Genomic DNA, 15,270 nt, shown 5'->3' on the forward strand with positions numbered 1-15,270 from the left:
CCATCCGAACTAGCCTGCAGTCATCGCGCTTGGCCTGTTCCCTGGTTTTTGCCACAATCGTTCCCTTCTCCAAATACACCCTTTTACAAATCATTAGGCTTTCACTGTAGTGTGACTTGGTGTGTGTCTGAGAGCTTGCAGTAAATTCACTGTTTGTCATAGGTAGAATTAAATCAGCTCGGTTCCCTGTTGTCACTGCCACTTAAGAGGCTTTTCTGTTACAGCCTTATATATTTTATTACGTCAAAGCCCAATAAGATGCAGATAGATCGTGCAGGAATTCATCCTACATAGCTTGTGATTTATTTTTGACTTCTGACTTCAATTTGATTCTGGCAAATAGGGCATTACTGAATCTGCTTAGTTCAATAGCAGCACTCTGTCTTCACCTGATGACAATCAATACTTACTTTTCATGAAATCAATTTCTCATATGGAGCAGAGGCTGGGGACTCCCATGCTGCTTTGGGGCAGGTTCATGCCAAAAACTGGGCTTCTGAAGCCAATTCTGCTAATGACTGTCAGGTGGAAAATACTCTAACGATAGTATATCAGCTGATTTTGCTGTAGTGTTAGCTTTCAGAGTAGTGACATTGACAGGAGAACGGACTGTGTTACACCTGAAAAATGAATATATTCTCACTATTCTTATCAGGGATATGCCGCTCTGTGTTCTATGATGTACTCTGATACCAAACTGTCTTTGTTAAGCCAATATCCCCCTCTAATGTCAGTCTGGCTCTAATATTTAGTTCTAATCATGTTATTGGGATTCCTGGCCAATAGGGTAATCACATTAGCCTTCCAGATATATTGGTGGTTGGCAATGGCAAAACCAAAAACACATAATTAGGTTTCATGGCAAAAGGTTACAGTCACTCATCCAAGGTAGTTTAAGTGTACAAACCATGTATAGTTTTTCGCAAAAACATTTTTAGACATGCTTACATTTGTTATTCGGGTATACTGTAGAGTAACCTCGTCTTTTGGTGACACTTTTGGTTTTACATTTGCCAGTTTGTGCAATATACTGAATCTAGTTCACTTGGATTTTGATCAATTCTGTTTTTCAATAACGTTGTTCTGGATTAGCAACCGAGTGCTCAGGCACCATGGACAACTGGTGGTAGAAAATCAAAGCCATCTGCTGAAAGGTGTACTCGCGTTGCTAAGATGCAGTGTACTGGCCATTGTTCATCATCAGGCACAGCTGAGGAGTATGCATTATGGATGAGCTTGTCATTCCACATGTAACACACAAACTGTTGAAGGTTTGGAGATGAAAGCTGGGATGTCAGACAGCGAAGAGCCTGCCTCACACTGACCACAGATCCTGCTGTGACCACAGTACGAGATAGAATCAGAGATCAATCAAAGCCTTCGTTAATGGAGCCAACTGTGACGACGAATTCTTCTTGGTCTATTACCAGCTTCCTAAAAAGCAACACGGTGGAATCCATTAGGCACTTGTCTTCATGACATCTTACATCTGTGGGTATGTGAAAAGAAGATGGAGTGCCAAATGAAGTGTAAATATGAACTTTTGGAATCTGTTAAGGGCATGAACATGAGGTTGAGTTTGTCCTGTGTCACTGATAGAAAAGGTCGTAAATGAAGCAGAGTCTCTCTTATTGACTTGTGTTTGATCTAAATCCCCCTCAATCACACATGAGCCTGATAGTAGGACAAGCAATATTGAGCATACAGTATTTGTATTTTATGTTTCCAGTATTTATTGATACAGGTACTGGCAGATATGTAACAACTGTGAAGATTTTATATAAATTTGGATATATGTATAGTGATATAATTTTAGCATTGACTTTATTTTGCATATTACTGAATAAAAACAAAATGTTTTCTGGTCGAGAATCTACTGTCAAATGTTCTCTCCATGCTGTCCCAACTTCAAAATGTCCAAAACAGAGCAATTCCTAAACCTCCCTTTAATAGAGTCTTTCAGGGAGGCACAGGAAGAGGAACAAATGCCTCTATTCAGTAGCGTCCAAAATGCTAATGCCTCCGGCTCTTAACACGTTTATAAGGGTTCCCATGTCACGACATGGCATAGTCCAGCCCTAATGGTGGCTGTGGCTGGGGACTGCATGAAAAAGACAGGCACATTACAGAACATGAAAAATATGATAACAGGGCTGCTGGTTTCCTGGGAAACAGGGCATCTGAATCCCCCTTTATCCTCATGGAAGATGCATGCTAACATGTTATGTCACACGGAAGTTTGAAGTTTCCTTTTTCTTGGAATCTTGAATCACTGAAAGTTCTGTTAGGAACAGAGCATTCACACTGACATTTAAAACATCTATAAAAAGTAACTGGCATTCTATAGTTTGTTACTGTGTAACAGCACAGCTCAGAACAGTGTAATAACAGGCTTTGTTGACTTGTTTAAAAGAAGAAAAGGGGCAATAAAGTGACCGATAAGCACAAGTGCTGTCACTGAACTTTTGGCCGTTTCTCTGGGTTATACTGAATTCCAGTAACTGTGCTTCCACGTGTAAATGATGGCAACACAAGTTTCTCTATTGGAGAAACTTTCTGCAAGCATATAATGAAGATTAGGCAGGGTTTAGTGATTGCCTGTGAAAGCAATTATTCCTTATCTGCATGGGTGCTGGAAGGCAGTCTGCAGAGCAGCCAGCTCCAGTCTATAGTCCTTTTTTGGATTGATATTATGTCAACTGCTCAAAAGGTAATTCTCAAATGACATTCCGGCCAACTTGCGGAGCAGGTCCAGTGCTGTATTGACCAGCTGGAATGATTAGACAACAGAGTAAATCAAACCTCCCTCTCAACCTTTAATTCCATTTTCAATATGTCATTTCATGATACGATGCATACTGCTGTTTGAAACAGATCTGTTGACAAGACAAACATTGGGTGTTATTGAACTGTTGAGGTGATAAGGTGGAATCTGGCAGAACTGCACTCTCAGTAGTGCTATTGATGTTTAGAAAAAAATACTGGATGAACACTGGTGTAAAGGGAGTGTGAAATGCTGGGACAACAAATTGGCGAACTGCCATCAATGCGACTTTTAAATGGATTGAATTACTTTACAAGTGGTTTCTGTCCTTATGCCCATTTCCATGCAGCTGTTTATTTGCATATTTTTAATTTCCAGTTTTACTTCAAAATTTTTGAACTTGCGAGAAGCTTAATGGATCATTTTTAGGTAAATGCTACGAAGTGCAATAGTGAAATTGCTTGACTTACATTCAGGCTTCCACTTTTACCTGAACTCTTTCAAGAGAACATGACCATCATGTTTGTTGTTCAAAGCTTTCCATTGTCCTGCGTGCTCTCCATTGCCAAGTTTCCCATCGTGATAAGTCATTAATGCTTTGCCTTTCTTTGTTTGACTGGTGCTCTCTTCTTACTGCTTATTTCAGTTAACCAACTTTAGAGTTGGTACAACAGTACAACCACTGTACAAAATTCTGTGTTATTATTTTAATTATATTTGGCTGGTCAGGAGTGGTTATGCATAGAAAATGAAGAGAAAAGTGGTGAGGGAAAAAAATCACAAATATACTCTATGTGCATTTGTGATATAGATATTTAAAATGAATTCCTCTACTTGTTTCATTAATTCAAGGATAAGGAGTTTTAAGTATTTCCCACCATGTCTAAAGGCTGCTACACAGACAGACTTTGTTTGGTCAAATATGTGTGTATTGTGTCATGAACAAATAGCCTGACAAAAAAACAACCAAAAAAAAAAAATCACTTTTATCCTACTGTTGCTCAGACAGCGACACATCCTTTTTGACGCACCACCTTTGTTGTCATTGTTCCACAGTTCTTTTCTCTGGTTGTTTGAGTGTACACTGCACCTTTACCACTGCAGCTTTTAATCTGTTGACATTATCAAAAGCATCAAAAGAAACATTGAGACTGGTGCCTTTTAAACAACAATAGATCTTCACTTTTGTGCTGTTTGCCTTTCGATGCTCAGTCTTGGAGTGCACAGTTTTGTGTGTTCAATCATCAGTTAAACTAATTCTAAGCCACCAAACAAAGCTACTGGGAGATCAGCTGCATGCCGGTTCTCCATCAGCCAACCTGTTACTGGGATCTACTCCAAACCACAAAACAAATCTATATTGCGCCAGGGTATGTAGTAGCATGCATGATAATACACCTCTTGCTTCAGTGGATGAGTCTATAGATACAGATAGCATGCCAACAGTAATGATTTTTAGCTCCATTTCGTTCTTTAAACCTGTCCCGTTGTGGGTTCGATTTTACGATTAAACAAATTGGATTTTATCCCACTCAGTGCAGATGCTAGACCACAGCATAGCAGCTAAATGCTGCTGCTCCATCAGCACTTGAACATACACTCACAACCTGAGGAAGCCGGTCTCCTTTTGCTCTAACTACCTGATACCACTTGAGACCTGAGCGAATCCCCTCTTTGCTCATTTGAAATCTAGAGCTTTCTACTTCTATTACCTCTCAACCTCCCACAGCTTAAAGCTTAACACAGCAGGTAGCAATGAAAACTAAATGCATATCCTGCAAGACATTCAGTAATAGGACTTAATAGTTTCATTTTTGTTATATGTGATTTCTCAAAACCAGCATGTTGTGTAAAAAACAAAACAAAGGAAATGCAGCTTGAACAAAATGAAAAATTTTGGCAACTGGGAACATGAGAGCTGCAGTCAAGGTCAACACACATGACACAAATAAGTATTGATTGACCTACAGAGGGTGCTATAATTGTCTCCTAACTCTGGATCATTGTGCTTTATTTATGGAACCATTGCAGCATGCTATACCTGGAACAGTTGATTGTGTGTGTTTGTTAGATTCAAGTGTTCACTTATTGATATTTTTTAAAATTTTTCAAAAAATTTTTGTTATGACAATAGACTAAGAAATTTTTGTTCCCCCAAGTACTGTTCTGGTCTCTCTCATGTTGAGTAGATGAAATTAATGTGCTTGTGTTTTATTTTGCAAAAATCGTAATAGTGTGAATATTGAATACTAATAAAGCAGGGAAAGCTATCACAAAAATGATCTGTATTTCAACTTTTTTTTTAATTTGCTTTGGATTTGTGGGATTGTTGTTTCCTTACATATGTGGAGACTTCAAATCTAGATGAAAATCAGTTTTTATCTTTATACTGAGTAATACTGACAGGAAGCTTAATTTCCATAATAGGCGTCAAACTAAGTTACCAATTGGCATAATAATAAACCCCTCTGTGAGAAAAAAATAGCGCTTAGTTCTCCTCTATATGACTTTTGCTACAACAAACAGCAGACCTCCACCCACTTGCAGAAAACACAAAGCGATATTCTGTCTTCAGGCAGAGCTTTTGATGTTGGCCTGACAAAGGCACCAACTCCAAAAGCCCCTTTCACTGGATTTTTTTAATGCCCCATGTGTCCTTTCAAGTTGTGAAAAGATAACTTTCAGGGTGTGCCTTGTGTTTCAGTTTGAAACAGGCATTTGTTTCATTTGTTTGGATATCCTTTCAAGTGGCAGCAGCTTGAGAGCTTAAAGCTCATGATTTGGTATCGCTGTCACTGTGGTTTGATGTCGACTAGATGTTCCGGCATGCACACAATTTCCTGTGGTTATATTTCCTGCTATATGATTTGTTCCACAGTTATACCGTTCGGCTTTACCATTGGCGTGCATAAATAGTAAAATAAAGAAGCAAACCTGCCATTTTCTCCCCCAGGAACAGAGGAATTTTGCCCTGAGTCACCAGGTGCTGCTTTATGTACATCCATAAATTTCTCAGGTACCCTGTAATTTATGAAGCCCTCCATGTCATGTATGGGGTTATAGGCAAATGTCAGATTCTTGCACTTCCTCAACAGGCCCCTCCAGACACAGTGAATAATTTATATTGATTTTAAGTTTTATAAGTCACTGCTACACCGAGTCCCAGGTATCCTGAACTATGCCTAATTCTCCTGGAACATATGTAGCATAAAAAATACAACCAGACACAGTTGAGTAGAATCCATCAAATGAAGCCAGGAGGGTTATTTGCATGGTAGTACAGTTCCCGGTGTACTTTATAGAATATTGCCCGTGGGCTACTACACCTGACGCTGGCTAATTGGCTATCAGGAGAGGCTCTGAGAAGAATAGGGATACTGGTTTCCCACCAGTGCATGCTTCCCATGGTCAAAAGTAAAGACAAGCAAGAAATATGTGGTACTGCTGTGTGGTGGGTTGTCTTAAAGTGACATATTTTTAGGTAAATATTGGACAGTCAAGGATTCCCCCGCTGTTTCTTAGCAAAGCAGCATCTAGACAGATTTGTCAGACTCCTCCACACTGAGGTGATGTTCTTTTAATGTGCCATGAGGACAAGGATTGAAAAGTGGTGCAGCCAGCCTATTGACAAGCATGTCTGTGTAAAAACATACACAGACGAGGCCTCGCCCTCAAAAGCCCCAACACCCCCGTCACACAGACAGACATCTTTAATTCGTCTCAAATGTTGGTCCTGCCTCCTCAACTCCGGCTGTGCGTCCATGTGAGACGGAGCCCACCAACATTTTCCATTGCAGGATTAGCTTTGTAGCGCGACAGGCTGCTCTGCCTCAGTGGGCCTAAAGGGCTGACCCGAAGTGTATGTATGAAGAGGTAGCCAGCAGGACTCTCCTTAAAAGGCTATTAGGTTCTTGCTGCTTATTATGAGTGGGCGTGTGACTAAATTATCTGTCCTGTTTTCCCTTGTCATAGGACTATAGGTGGAAAAAAGCCTATTTTCCGGAAATAATTAATCCTCCTTGTTGGCATAATAATATTTTGGAGAGCACGTTGCTAGTGACTTGTGTGTCTCTCGATGAAGCTTTTCTCTGACAGGTGGGGCTGCTGCTGCTGGAGATGATCATCTTCTCATTTTGCTTCCTGCCTCTAGGACCTTTCCATTAAATTACAGCTGAGCCGCCCTCTCTGGAGAAGAGGATTGGATTCAGGCTTGTGTGTGCACTTGTGTGAGCAGGTCTCAGCATATGTGAGTGCAGTATACATGTGCGTATGTTTGCACACACACTGCCAGTGTGTCTCTGCTGATCCCTCCAACCATTTGGACGGCTCTGTGTCCAGGGTGTATCTCAAAGCAGAGCCAAGCCCGGTTACCATGCCTACACATTTCGAAGAGAGACACCGCATTTATCTTAATGAATTCATTTTCAAGCTTATGTTTGCCGCCGTATTCTCTGTCAGCTGTGTACACACTCTAAATAGTTGTGGAGTAGAGGCCTTTTCCTTTGCTAAAAGTGACCTGGGGCAAATAGCTTATTGATTCTTGGGGGAAACATGATTAAATTGAGTTCGTAGTGGACACTTCATCTGAACTTGTCTACACGAGAGAAATAGAAAAGAAAGAAGAAAATATAAGAGTCAGCCTGCTTTTGTCCTGATTCTGGTCTACTATTAACCCTTAGATGTTGTTAAATTAATTCTTCTGCTCTATTTTTTTGGAAATAGGTCCACACGTTCATGTTAACTTTACCGTTTTAATTTTAAAAGCTGACTATTCAATTTTGGTCATTTTCAACCTCTTCTCACACTGAATAATTACTATTAAAATTAATTCACTGAACTTTTAATGGCATAACTTTTCTGCTGTGCAAATGTTCTATAAATTATACTACTCTTTTTGTGATGTTTTGTGCAGTTTATTAGAGAGAAAGTGTTCAGTGTTTGTTAAAGTCCTGTGTTCTTGCCTTACTGTAGGTGTTGTGCGGCCAGAAATGGAACAGACGTTGTTGTGCACATTGTGTTCAGTAGGTGTGCTAATCAGTAGTAGAGGTTCCCTGATCACTGCCATGATCGCAGAGTGCACCATCTGTGATGCTCTGATGGCCGGCAGTCTGGCTGAGAGAGCTGGATAACAGTCTGGTACAGTCTCTCTAGGTCCTCACTGTGCTGCTGTCAGCTCTGTCTTCACAATCTCTTATGAGTGTACTGTTTAACTTAACTTGAAAGACCTGGAACTACTTAGCACTTCCTTGCAGACGCTTCTTAAGCTACAGGCATTACAATATTAAACATTTAATATAGTTCAGATAAACCACAAACCACATAATACATTCAGCCCGCCTCACATGGTTCCCTTTTTTTGATTTATCAATTTTAAGATACCTGTTGTTTGATCAGTATCTTTGCAGTGTACCGCGCTGAATATATCAGCTGTCAACACAAATCTGGGAATAATTGAAGGGACTATTAAAGTGTCACAGATAGTGGAGAATTGCACATAAATGTGGGTAATTTCATTGCTGGAATTTCACCTGTTTTTCATTTGCAGGTCATAAACGCAAGACGTCACATCTTTGGCAAGAATGCACGAGTTCTTGCTGAGTTCAGAGAGAGTTGCAGCATGTTTGTGATGGCATTCCCGAACTGTGACCTGAAATAAATATAGTGGGATGCTCATGTAGCCGGCTGCAGTAAGCAGCTCCACAATGCATCAACCCAGGAAAACTTTCAATGTTTAAATGATCGGTATGAAGACTGGGGCGCCTGTTACCATGACAACTATACGCATAAATGCATGGGTTGTCATCTTGATTCAGAGTGCAGAGATTATAGCCCTTGGTATCAGCCAAAGGCAGGTTGCCCTGTTTCTATCTGCGAGTGCCAGGTTAGAGGCTTATTGACCGTTTTTGACAGACTGACTAACAGACGACTTTTTGGTGAAATGGGCCATGCGCCCAAAGTTCAATTAAAAGCTTGACTCTGTGTGCAGCCAGCATATTTGCCAAATCGTGAGAAAAGTGTATATCAGTCAACCAGATTGCTTTCTCAGCAATCTGGTTGTCCTTCAGGAATATTGATGGCTCTGCCTAAACTCATTTTTTAAACTGCCTTTAATGCTACAGCGTTTATCTTATCCTGACGGGCTGAAGGAGATTTTTAGGTATCGCATGAACGTATGCTCTAGGAACACATAGCTAGATTTCGAGGTTTTAGTGGGGCCATGAACTGCGGGTGTAACCACCTGCATTTTTCTTTCTCTGCTTTCAAAGCAGTCGGTGGGGGAGCAATGTGGCTTCAGCTCTCAAAGGGCCTGGTGTGGTTTTTACTTTCTTCTCATTCAACCTTGTCCTGCCCAACGGGGGCAGCAGGTCAAGAGAGCATTATTTTAATTCCACCGACACGATACGGCTGCAGACCTCCATCTTGTAGCGGTCAGATAGCGTTTAGCGATTGCTGCTTGAGTGAGATAAGAGATGTGTCGTAAATTAGAGCTGCTGTCGCATCTTATTTAAAATACAGTGAATTTCTGAACGAGTCCTACCCATGTGGAACCAGAGCGTATGATAAATGATACATCAGGTACTGATGAGTCATGGTGACAGCAGAAAATAAGCCAGTTACATTTCTGAGATTTGCATGATCTGCTTCCACTTCCTCCTTGGCTCTCTTTACAGCATTGGTTCAAAGTGTGAATAAATGTTTGCCTTCTTGCCTCTGTAAGTCATGTCTAAATCAGTGAATCAACTGGGCTGGAAGTGTGAATGAGCTGGAGTGGCTGAGAGAAAGGGGAAGAGGCTTTCCCCGGGGCAGTGCCCAGGACAATGTCAGGTTTGTCTGCCCCGAGTCCATGAACACTAAGCTTTTCGGAACTGGCAGCACGCCCCGGTACCAACCCATCTCACCCGGCTTCCAGAGCTGTCCAGCCCCGGAGCACTAAGCATTTGTGCAAAGTTCATAAGGCTTCCCTCTGTTTGTGTGGTCATAATGGAAGCTCCATCCTGTTGTAGCTCAAAGAGTGCTTATGGGCTCTGAGGGCCTGGCGCTGGCGTTGCAAAGGCGTGTGAGTGTTCTCAGTTACTGACTTTGGCTGACTGCACTCATTATGAAAAGACCAGTGTCCTAGTGTCCCCCCCACTCACACACACAGCTCAGACTATCAGCATTTCCTTCATCATGTTCATCATCTGCCAATCTGCTTAATGAAAACTTCAAGACAGATATAATGAAAAATCATTCTGGTCACTTCACAAACAAAAAACAAACAAAAAAAGCCCCAATAAAGTTCAGTTAAGATACTTTGTATTTAATAATAGAAGAGTAAGTACTTTAAATGTTTTTTGTCGTAAAAGGTTGAAATCCAGCAAAAGTTAATATATTTAAATATCCAATCCGAAGCTGCTAAATTACTAAATGTCGAGTCCCATAAAGGTATACAGTCTCACCATTTTCTAAGTGTCAGCAGTTGCGAGGACTGAGTGATAACAACCTTGTCATTTGTGGCTGTGACTTCCGTAGAAGCAGCCATGCCTTTGGTTGGTGTTTTTCACCGCAGTTACGACCCACATCAGCATAATTCAAGCATGACCCTCCTCCCCCCTTTCATTTTCTGCCTTTCTCCCCGTTAAAACCCACGTCTGACTAGGGTCCACACCATACATCATCCTGACTGGGGGTTGCTTTCTCCCTTCCCCCTCGTGTGTCGTGGGAGAGGGACTGACTGCCTTTTTTTTTCTTGGGCTGGTGGAAGGCTCTTATCGACAGTTTCAGCACTCTCTGCGCACTGAGCTTTCCCCTGACGTGTCCCCCCCACCCTCCACTCCAGGCCATCTTTATGCTCGTGGAGAGACAGGTTCCTGCTCACCAGCATGGAACAATCAGGTCTTCTTGAATCTGGAAAGAAACGAGATAAAAAAAAGGAAATCATTGGTTTTTTGACCATTATCTGAATACATTAGGGAGCTACAACAGAGGAGCATTCCTCAAAGGCTCAAACAATGCCAGACTAATGCTGGGCGACAATCTTCAGCAGTATTAGCAATTAAGTAGATTGTCACTGGCTGACAGAAGAAGATTGCAGCAGGAGCAAAGCTCAACAGATTTTCACACAGCAGGCGATCTGTACTCCCACCCAGGATACTGTTCATGTTTTTTCTTCAGCTGATCATTACAAATACACACTTTTCATTAAACCTTCAGGTGCAGCAGACATCTTTCATGACGCTGAAGTGGGGGGGGCGCTGAGATGGAACTTGCATTCCTCCACTCTCCTTTGTACACTCCCGGTGAATAGCCTTTAGATCGGGCTTTGTGGGAATGATTGTCAGTGGCTTAATGAGCGTCTTTGCCAAGCTAAAGGCTTTGGCAACATATGTGACTACAGTGCTTCTTTTCGTCTGTCTCCAGCCTGTATGACACAACATAGAACAGGCTCAGACCTCTCCAGTTTTTTTGCAGAAATAAGAGTTTTTCCAAACCCATGGTTCCCTTTTTTATTCCGGATGTTATTACCTGGAAAGGAATTGTTACTGCTCTCATGGGGACCAGAACTGAGAATGAAGTAATATCTTGTAAGTACCCTGCAGCATGTGAGGATGTCTGTAAGGAGTCACAGAACATTTTGGGTCATGTTTTGGTTTTTCTGTATGCAGGGGGAGACGTTCAGTTGTTGTCTGCAAATGCAAAGAGGAGAATGTTATGATTCACAATTTGAAATGTCTGTAGAAATAAAAGGAAGCTGCTTCATTATCTTGCTTTGTTTGTGTAAATGTAATACTCTTATGTGTGGATAGTTTACTATTGAAGTGTTTGATTATTAATTGCCACATGCCATTTCTTTTGAACTGCCAAGCCAGAGTTGTATTTTTTTTAAATACTCTCAAAATTGTTGTCTCAGAAAAAAAAAAAAAATTAGTTGTAATAATGGCAATAAGATATTTGTGTGCCCTTTACTGAGATGTCTGATAACCTCTAAATAGGCTGATATGGTGGAATGTAAACACCCGCGCACACGTGTTTGGAGAAGCAGTATTGGAACTATGTATGTGGATGGCTGCCAGTGTATGAAGATTTTAGTGTAAAAAATGTTTAAAACATGCTTAAATATTTACCTCAGTTAGATTTTTGATAGAAATGGACTTTTTGATTAAACTCGGAAATGTAGAGATTAATAAGATTACATGTAAAGTATACTTGTAATGATGTCGTAATTATATTCAATATATTTTAGCCATGTTTTCAGACCTCACAGTGCACTATTTTAACTTCATGAAGTCCTCACATTCATTATGGAAGGTTAAAAGGCAGCAGACTAGGGCTATAATACATGTTGGTGGGATGATTCCAGGGCATTTACTAAACAAACACAGACTGTATCCACATTCGCTTAAGCTCAGTCTGTCCTTTGCTTCTTGCCAAGGCAAATTTACATGAAGCTGGCATTGAACAATTCCAGTAATGACTTTTAAACTGACCTCCAGGTACATCACTGTGGATCTCTGGTTAGTTTTATTTACCAAGCCATTCATTCATTCATTCATTCATTCAGAAAAAAACGTTGTTCTTGCTTTCATTACTTTAGTTCCTTAAAAGAACTGTGTCACTGGCAGGTCCTAATGAAGCTGCAGAGCATGCTAGATCCAGTTATTACTGCTGATAAATGACAGAAACATCACACTTGTTTAAACTTATCTGCAGATAAAATGACTTATTTAAAGTTTGTACCTTGTTACATTTATAGTTGATGTGCAGCCAATGTAAGTACTGAGATTTTGACCAGTCATATCTCAAAATCTTAAATCTTGAGTGTCTGGTCTGGAGCTCATTCCATTCGATTTGTCTCAACACAACCTTGGCTTGACCCTATTAAGCGATGGAGAGGCGCATCAACTGGGCCACATATCCGACAGCTGTGTCAAACAGCTTACCCAGAGTAACACTGTCCAGATGCTGCGCTCCGGCACGAAACAGGAAATTCAAATGCTCAATTTCAGTGAGCAGAAAACCTCTCATTTCACAGGCTGAAATTATCACTTTGACTGTATGTATATGAGACACCTGAAGGGATTAAAAAACGGATGAAGCAGCAAAGGTGTTTCTATAAAAATGTAGTTTTCCTGCCACTGTAGGGACATCAGAAATTCCTAGTTGTTGGCAGAAATAAATTGCTTCGGGGTCTGGTGGAGGTAAGGATTTGGGATATAAGAGCCATCGATCATGTCTGGCTTTGGCACAGTTTCATCTGGGGAAATTGCCAGCATCAGTCAGAAGAAGTGAATGAATGTGGAGAGGACCATGCTGTGTTAGTTCACACAAAATAATATTCCAGTCCAACTTGTGAATTCATCTCTCTGCTGGCTACTCAGCGAGGATCACACGCTAATGTGATTATTGTCCTGGGCAAGGGCCACTCTCTTCAAAGAGAGCAGATCAGAGGGAAAATGTTTAAAAAAAAAAAAAAAAGCTGTAAGCTGTGATGCAGACAGGTGCAACCCTTTTTTATTTGCTTTAAACATATTAACAGGTCAGAGTAAGGACTATGACAGCATCTGCTGTATAGTTTTAACATGCATAGCACATACATTCTGCATGATTTATTACCATGTCATGTGACATGCTCTGGTGATCAGTTTAAGTGTTTTCATTAAAAATATAATTTATGCATCAGACCATAATTAAAAGTCATAATCCGAAGCAGGAATAATGGTAAGCTTCTGCTATATGTGAAGATATTAGTGAAGGTTTTGGTTAGTACGTTTTTATTTCCGTTTTGTTTGAATCTTAAAAGCAGACCTTCATATTTTACTGAGACAAACTGCTTTCAGGCACACATAAGAGCAGCTAATTAGCTAAAAAAAAAAAAGGCTGGAGAAAGTCTTGATGCTCTTTAATTCATCAAAAAGAAGAGAAGACTTGTAAAAAAAAAAAAAAAAAAAAAACGTGCATCACTGACAAGATATAAACCTCGAGAGGTTTAAAAAATCTTCAGGTATTTTTAGAATTAGATGCTTGCACTGTATGCAGCTGCTTAATGCTCTACAGGGTCACTTCAGGCTCGATGTAGTAGATATATAGTATATCCCCCCCTCACCCTGAGGTAATGCGAGTTCATGCAGGGTCGCAAGGGTCATTGTTCATTAGTTGACGCAGAACACAGAGGTCAAAAACCCCACAGTTCATCAGTGCAGCCACTTCATGCCTGTCTCCAACTGATCCTCATTCCTCTACACCTGACCACCTCTCCTCATCCCTCCACCCCAAGCCTCCTCCATCCTCGTCCTCCACTGCTTTGCCCAGCTCCACTCCCAGTTCTCTCGGATTGTGAACGCTGTGGACCCCAATATTAATGGTTTCATAATTGAACTGTCATGCTTTCTGAAGTGCGGTAAAATTGAACCAAATCTCAATTAGACAAGCATATCATCTTATATTTCTTCCACTTCCTGATCTCATTTAGTGTCATGTTTCTGTTTTTTGTCCCACCGCTAATGTTTCAATAATAGATGAATTGCATGTCCGAGCTTCTAGAAGAATACTGATGATGTTTGTCATTGCCAAAGGTTAGAATATGATCCATTTCAAATTCAGACGAGCAGGGAGAGAAAACCAAAATCCCTAAACACAGTGGAATTTCTCTAAAAAAAAAAAAGTTTTACCATTTATTCAAGCTTAGTTTTACACTGAGATCTAAACAGTGTGTGAGATTTGCAAGCCAAATGAGCTACTCGGTGGACAAAAAGAACAAAACGACTGCTCACTCATTACACACATCAGAAGCAACGCGAGTCAATTGCTGCTTAGTGTTAATCAGCTCGGCCGTTGTTTTAATTGTTCTTGAATGATCAAATGGGAATCTGTGTGGAGGCATTATCAGGACCGTAAGAGGGGAGTTTGGAGCTGCCGTCTTGCCGTCGCAGGTCTTTAGCGGAGAGGATATTTTAATCCAGCCTGACAAGACGAGGATCTGCTTAATCCTATTACAGGCGTGCACATTAAACTACAGTAGACCCACACTTCTGTGCCTGTTGTCTTTGTGTGAGAAAGGAGCAGATGGTGCCAACTCAACAGCCTACTGTAGTGAACTTTGAATGGCTGAGCTTGGACCCACCCCGTTACTAAACAACATATTCACAAGTGTGGAGAATGTGCCAGGAAACAACTTGCTGCTGTGGTATTTTTCCTCAAAACACTTGTACGTTTCCAACAATGTGTGATAGTTTTCTTTTTATATTCTGTGTACTGTGTTTGTACATTTGTGTGTGGCTCAAAGTAGAGGTGTAAAGCTAGTCCAGATGGCTGAGCTATAGGAGTCAAGAAACGGACAGAGCTTGCCAGTTGTACCGTGGAGGTGTGCCAGCACAGTTTCTTTAAGTAAAAGTCATTAAAGCTGCACTGTGATAGAGTGCACAATACTGTAGTGTGGAGAAAAGCTGAGAGACTCTTGGAATTAACGCTCTAGCAAGAGAATTAAGGTGCAGCAGCGCTTCAGTGCTATAAACATTGGTTGCCATGGA

At 40.9% G+C, this 15,270-nt stretch overlaps 1 protein-coding gene across 7 annotated transcripts in view; it reads left to right on the plus strand.

Annotated features, from left to right (window-relative positions):
- chl1b (cell adhesion molecule L1-like b) overlaps positions 1 to 15,270 on the plus strand; it is a 63,428-nt gene that overhangs the window by 12,421 nt on the left and 35,737 nt on the right. The window contains exon 1 of one of the 7 annotated variants that reach the window (XM_022222356.2): positions 10,944 to 11,328. The exons of the other annotated variants lie outside the window; for them this stretch is intronic. The gene's annotated coding sequence lies outside the window, so the exon portion shown is untranslated. Of the gene's footprint in view, positions 1 to 10,943; positions 11,329 to 15,270 lie in introns of those variants that run through there. 7 annotated transcript variants of the gene reach the window in all.

Source organism: Acanthochromis polyacanthus, chromosome 5 (genome assembly GCF_021347895.1).
Source record: "Acanthochromis polyacanthus isolate Apoly-LR-REF ecotype Palm Island chromosome 5, KAUST_Apoly_ChrSc, whole genome shotgun sequence".
Classification (NCBI taxonomy): Eukaryota; Metazoa; Chordata; class Actinopteri; family Pomacentridae; genus Acanthochromis; species Acanthochromis polyacanthus.